The 7,447-nt window shown below is 33.2% G+C and overlaps 1 protein-coding gene across 1 annotated transcript in view; it reads left to right on the plus strand.

Annotated features, from left to right (window-relative positions):
• The first annotated feature begins 3,198 nt into the window (after positions 1-3,198).
• LOC109546773 (neuroligin-3) overlaps positions 3,199-7,447 on the plus strand; it is a 45,277-nt gene continuing 41,028 nt past the window's right edge. The window contains exon 1 of the mRNA XM_048664786.1: positions 3,199-3,400. The gene's annotated coding sequence lies outside the window, so the exon portion shown is untranslated. The remainder of the gene's footprint in view (positions 3,401-7,447) is intronic.

Here is a 7,447-nt window from a genome sequence, read left to right on the forward strand (position 1 = left end):
AAACATATCTACGCGTAGATCATGATGTTCTGTTAGAATCGCTGAAAACTGTTTTCCAAAATTCGCAGCGGGTAGTGTACAGCATCGATTTCTGTGGAACCCAGTAGCTGTCAAAACTTTCACATTTTTACGAATAACTCGGAAATCGTAAATTTTTCAGGTAAAAGGTTTGACACAAACTTACCTTAAATTTTGACGACAAATCTGAAAATGAATGAAAAAAGGGGCGGTTTCATTTAAAAAACCAAAGTTGGTAACTACCACACGTTTATGATACACCCCATATATTGGAAAGTAATTTTAAAATGTGGACCTTTTAAACATGAAAAACTTTCGTAGGACGTATTTTCTTGTCAAGTTCATATTTACTGAGATATCGCACTTTGACGCACTAATGAGCAACCCTGTATAACGATGTACACATTTTAGTCAATTTTGACCCTCATACGAAAACGACAAGAGTGCGTTGAAAACAGCACCATTAGCCAAATGTGTATATTTTCAGAATAAAGTAATTTGTGAAAGTTAATAGAAAAAAATACAGGCAGCAGTCAGTTTCAATACCAGGTGGTTTTTTTCAGAATCAAAAAATCCTTTGTTAAGTGTAAGTTCAAAGCACGCGAGACCTGCCTTCTGATTTTCATGTATACATCAGACAACTCATTTGATTCTAAGAACACAGCGGAATATATTTTGCAGATTATAATTGAGCACCTACATCTACATCTATGTATACATATTTACTTAAAAGAGGGTCAGTAAAAGTCAAAGAACTGACATCATAAGAAATTAGAAAACAGTAAGGTGGAAGGACAGCGTTTTGTTTCCATTTTTATTTCATATCCATATATTCTGACATACTGTTTGGTGGCGTTCTTTGTGAACTGCATGAAGACACAATGAGCAACGGCACACAGTGCGAAACAAAATTCTTGTTGATCAACCTAATCAGTATCTCAAGACTGGCAAACAGATTTTGATGAAATTTGGCCAGATACTTGACGTAATGTGGAATAAAGGGAAATTATAAGTAAGACCTAAAAATAATTTCCACAGCCCGTACATTCATGAGGAAATAGGGTATTTTACACTTTTTGCTATAAAGATCATAACTTTATAACAAGCGATTTTTTTTCGTAAAAATGTTGGTTATCTATTTTAATCAAATCTAAGCAAAAAAGCGTAGGTATTCAGATTGTGATTTTGAAGAAAAATTGATTAAATTTTGAAAAACGTGATTGTTGACAATTATTTTATTTTGTTGTTAAACTCTTCAGTATTCATATATCATATTTATTCCCAATCAAGTATTTATAAGTAAAACTAATGAATATCAAAATATTTTCTGATACAATTGCGGAAGGCCCCAGGAAATTACGCATTTTCTCATTTATCTATTCAGAAAAAAAATTTACGCTGAAATTTTAGTTACGCTAAATATTACTTTAGAAAATCTTATTGTAGTTATGCAATTGCTCGTAAGAACTATTAAATACTATGCTACCTTCCGATAAATGTAATCCGGCAAAATCCTGATTTCCATACATTTACTACAGAACAAATGTGAACAAATGAACAAAAAATAATTAATTATAAAAGTTGATATGTGCCATGTTTAAGTTTATTAGTTTTTAAGAGTTGTTACTAGCAATTGTTTATTTTTTTTGGTTTATTTATATGTTATATATTATGAAGTAATATTTAGCATGATTCAAATTTCATAGGGAATTTTTCTCACACCAGAAAACAGAAAGAAATTGTAATTTTCTGGAGCATGCCGATATTGTACCGAAAAAGAATTTGATAATTGTCAGTTTTATTTGTAAATACTTGATTGGAATAAAAATTATTTACAAATCCTGGAGAGTTTAACAACAAAATAAAATAACTGTCATTTTAGCACCAAAAATCACGTTTTTTTAGAATTTAATGGATTTTTTCGTCAAATTCGACGACGCTTTTTTACGAGCTAAAAGCTATGATTGACTTTATAGCAAAAAGTGTAAAACACCCTATTTCCTCATGACGTTTCCGGCCATGGAAATTATTTTTAGGTCTTACTTATATTTTTGCTTTATCCGACATTAGGTCAAGTATCGTCACGACAAATTGGTTGGACTAATCTTGAAATATTAGGTTTACAACAAAAATGTATGTCACACTGTTCAGAGTTAGCGATTTGCCTTAATTAGTGCTTGGGGACAATCGACACATGTTACGAATATTGGATATGTAATGCAATAAAAATGATATAGTAATACAACAGTTGACTATCGATCACATCACAATGTAACCATTCTTGCCACGGCAGCAATAAATAATATTGCTAACAGTTTTAATGCAGAGAGCTCGGTGCTTATTCACATAAAGTAGAGATAAACGAAAATTCATGAATAGTGAAGGAATTAAAGGTTTTGAGCTTTGTTGATAAACTCGTAGATTTGATGCGGAATATGCTACTTTTTAGAAGATTGTAAACAGAACTCTATGTGATAAAAAATATTAAGCGCATAATTGCTTAATAAGCTTGCCTAATAAATTAAACTATTTTTTCTGAAGCTATTCATAACGTAATCGATGATAATGAAACAGTTATATAAAATATGTATTGACAGTTGCATCTTTCTAACAAAACACATTTGCACTAATATTGCTCAAGAGTATCGGTGCGTGTATTGTGCAGGTCATATTGCTTGCGTATAAGGCAAAAGCAATAAGTTTACTGTACTGCCTTTATAGCGCAAAGGCGAACGAAAACTTCTAAGCTTTAAATATTTAGCGCTCCTACACATTTCGCAAAAGTTTCAACACATTTTCCAATTTGTACAGAGTACCTGAGCAGATACGGTTTTGAGCAAATCACTAGGGTTTATGCCACTGTCCTCAAAAATGCTCTGTTTTGAGCTCAATCCAAACTTAGGAGAAAAAATGTTTGAATATTTCAAGTCAGCATCTCTTCGGATGGAATAAGCTTGGAAATAGTTTGAGCATCTAACGAACATTATTGAATTTGCTTCTGAGACTGTCTATGATAGATGAGAAGCAAATAATTAAGAAAACGCTATTTAGGGATTCACATAACATTTTATTGGCAACTATCTTGAAATTAGTATAAAATGCTACGTAAATTTATTAACATTTTATGTTCAGAAGTAAACCACACAGTATATTGACAATAATTTTCGAAAGATAAATTTGTTAGAGCTCTGCAATGTTCAAGGTTCTAAATTTATGTGTTTCTTTTTCAGAGATTAGGAAGTGTGAGAGGAGAAGACTTACCTTACATTCTAGGCTTACCATTAATTGGTGGAGGACCATTTTTTCCACACAATTACAGCTTTCCCGATGTTGCTGCCTCTAGGACCCTCATTCAATATATCAGCAATTTTATTACTTCGGGGTAAGTTCTAGTATTCTACTAACCTTAATTCTACTCTATCTTCAATACAATATAATTTGAAGGATATATTGAACAACATGGGCATGCTTACCCTTAAATCTTTATCGAATTGTATTCGCATCCAGATGGTTATATTTAACGGCTGCTTACCATCTACAGCGGATATTTTCAAAGGTAGTGGGATATCTGAGAACGTGTTGTTGCGTTTCTAAGCACTGCCTGCGCATTTCAATGCTCGGCTATTTCACTGGGAAAATAAAATTAGGTGGTTTTAGAAAAATAATTAATCTCTTGCACCTTTGGTTGGACATTTCAGTGTTGGAGCATCAGCAAAGATTAATTGTGCGAAGCTAAAAGACCAATGTATTAGAGTGCCCTATGCGGATGCAATAACTTAGTTGAGTTTATAAGTAAAATAAAAACAATGTCTTGGCATTTAGCATTCGGCAGAAACATTTGACTTTGTGCAGAAAGACCGACTAAGGGCGCGAGGCCCTATCGTAGAACGAATAAAGCTCCTTAATACTACTACTAAAAACATTGCGGCAGTGACAGCAACATAAAATTTGAAGAAAAAGCATAATTGCATTACTACCCGTAAATTAATATTATATTATGGGCTGCGTTTTAAGCACAATTAGCCAAGTCCTGAAATAATCTTTGCATTGTGCAGAAGGTTTCATGTTTCCATAAAAACTCTGGCTCCCCAGAATAAACCTTTCCACCACAACTTTAAATCCGCTAATACCCTCAAGCTCCATCCCCTTGCCTAATCAGATTGAACACAAATATAATTTGGGAATGCTCATGACCTTAAAATCTCCAACAAACGGCGTAAATAAAGGCAAAGTAAAAGCTGACCTGGATTTTATTTGTGCTGAGTAAATAAATCTGGCATTATGCCTTGAGAAAGTGGAGATCTTTGCGACTGGAGATAGTCACGGCGGGGGATTTCGTTATCGCTCTGGCAAGATAAAACCGCTGCTGACGCCGGTCTCGTAAAATATCTCATGAATACCAATCAATAGATAAACATTACGTTTAAAATAGGAATATTTAAAATATGTTTCTGTAAGATCGTTCGGTTTACTTTTACCAATCGAGTAACTGTGTTGGGAATAAAAACAATTAAGAATCACTACGCCAGTGCCCAAAATATGTTGTCTAGTTTGGTCATATTTGCTATATTAATGTTAGTTAATTTTAGCGTATTGTCGTGAAGTGTCGCTATACCTTCAGAACAGCATGCATAATATTCACTTTTGTTCCAACCAGGAACCTACATTTTATAAAGGTGTTCTCCGTAGTAACAAATATTTAATGTTTTCAATCAATTACAAGCGGCCACATCCGCAAAACTATGCCCCGTGAAAACATGTCAACCTTTCTTCAGTCAACAAAATAAACTTAACGACAATTGATTACAAGATATCAGATGCTCAGCTTCATAGTCCATGTTTGACTCGTTCGCTATACGAATCATAATATTTTGAGACTACTTTTCCAGACCTTCATAGGATACTTTTCCCGAGCATTATACAAGGTTTCCGGAAAAGGTGCTACCAACAATTAACCAGGCAACTCTACAGCGATCTACATACTCATGTATACATTTTCGTTTACCTCTACTTTATGTGAATTAAGCACCGAGCTCTCTTACATTAAAACTGTCAGCAATATTATTTATTGCTGCCGTGGCAAGAATGATTACAATGTCATGTGATCGATAGTCAACTGTTGTATTATGTTAGGCAACGCTACAGCGTTATAGAGTTAGATTTTAAAAATATTTTTTTTTTTTTAATTTTTTTCTTGATATCCTCTGACTGTTTCCTAATTTGGTACACTTAATACTTATGATAATTTGTATTATTGTTCAAAAGTTGACATTTATCCGATTATGGAAAAAAGTTGAACTCACTCATGTCATCTACTTAATAACCTATACTTTTTTATTTTCCGCCTTTTGTTGTGTAAGAGCTCTTAAAATTTCTTAATAAAGGTTTACTTGTCACATCTCTCTAAAATAAGCAGTTTTCGAGAAAATCTACTTTTAAAATTGTGTTACACGGTGTAAGTACCTCAAATTATTTTCAACGTTTTAGCAGAGCGTGGCAGGGAAAAAATTGCTGTGGTTTTCTATAACAACACAGGCATCTGTACAAACAATTGTGACATATTGTAAAGCGTAAAAATAAATGTTAATGCTTTGTCGACTATACATATATAGTAAAAAAGTTTTCTGTTAATGTCTGGACTGGTATAGTAGGAGACTATTTAATTGAGTCGTATTTTTTGCCACCTACACTCAATAGTGAGACATGCTTGGATTTCTTAAGAAATCAATTGCCTATACTTTTGGAAGATGTGCCCCTTCAAGGTAGAATTTCAATGTGGTTATTACAAGATGGAGCTCCTCCACATTATGGCGCAGCTGTAGTGATAGGACGTGGTGGGTTTGTAGAGTGGGCTCCCAGATCTCCTGACTTAAATCCCATGGATTTTTTTTGTGGGTATGTAAAAAATTAGTATAGCGCACTCTAGTACGCATCCCTCCCGAAGTGAGGCAGATCATTATTGACAAGTGTGAATAAATTATACAAAAGGATTGAATATTGTATAGGACTTGTCGCAGTTTTTTGAGAAGGCTTAATTTGTGCATTGAGGAGAATGGACACTTTAAAAATATGCTATAAACCTTTACAAACTGTATAACAAAATCTAATAATACTTATTACCTTATTAAATATTTAATAAATAATAATTAATTGTAAGTGCACTTGTTTCCACGACCCGCTCTGTTAAAACGTTGGAAATAATTTGACGTGCTTACGCCGTGCAACACAATTTTAAAAGAACATTTTCTCGATAACAGCTTTTGATGATTTTAGAGAGTTGACAAGTAAACCCTTTTTACGTAGTTTTGAACGCTCTTTAATTCGGTTTTTTTTATTTTTTTTGAAATCAGACATAACTAAAAGTGGAAATTAAAAAAATGTATAGGTTATTAAGTAGGTGACATATATAGATTTCAACCTTTTCGCATTAACGGCGGTTGAATCTCAGCTTTCGAAAAATAATACTTTTGATCATGAGTAATAAAAGTGTGCCAAATTTCAAAACAATTAGATAATCAACAAAAAAGTTAATTAAAAACATATTTTTTTAATCTAAATTTAACGCCCTGTATATCCGTTATTATTAAGTTTTCGCAAAAGTGCTATAGGAACTTGTCACACTCATTTTTTCTTGTTAAATGTTGGTAGCACCTTTGCCGGGCACCCTGTATAATATGCCTAGAGCATCCTTCAAGCAAGTTCATTTCAATAACAACCGAAGCGCATTATCCTTGGTACCAGATTAAATATGAGCTAAAAGACTCTTCATCCTTCATTACATGTTGCTTCAGTTAGAAGCTGAGCGTAATTTAATGTTGAATTTAGTAATTTAGCGAATTATCTAAGATCGGGTTCCGTTTTCTTTAAACATAATAGATGAGAAAAACTGTAAACTTTAGGTCCGAATAACCAAATATTATTAAATATCGGATACCGAACAATCGGGATTACTGTAGCTGCTCCCGCACATTTGTAATATGCATTGTAATTTCAGTGCTTATTAATATTCGTTGGACTCTTATGCCACATTGATAATAATTTTAGTAGACCTTTGAGCAAAAGCGATTGTTTAATTTACTCACTCAATGCCACTCTACTTGTCAGACCGCTATTTTATAACAAAATTATACCATCTATTCTTAAACTTGAACGAGTTTAAGTTTGGCTTCAAGTATAGCCACGATTTATGGCTTTCCCTAACAACGAGATAGCATTATTCGCAGAACATTTTGTTTTATGGTCGCATAAAGAACTGACGTATTTAAAGCAAACTTATCACACGTACGAAGCAGTAAAATAGATTCGTTGTCGGTTCATGAAGCAATGTCTTCAAACTCCGAGACCTTTTAAAATTTTATTTCAAAACTTTGTTGAATGCAAGTGTTACATTCAAGAAAAACATATCAGCATCATTTTGTTAGTTGACTTA

This window comes from Dendroctonus ponderosae, unplaced genomic scaffold, assembly GCF_020466585.1.
Source record: "Dendroctonus ponderosae isolate FM_Combo_2020 unplaced genomic scaffold, Dpon_F_20191213v2 Dpon_F_20191213_3, whole genome shotgun sequence".
Taxonomy (NCBI): domain Eukaryota; kingdom Metazoa; phylum Arthropoda; class Insecta; order Coleoptera; family Curculionidae; genus Dendroctonus; species Dendroctonus ponderosae.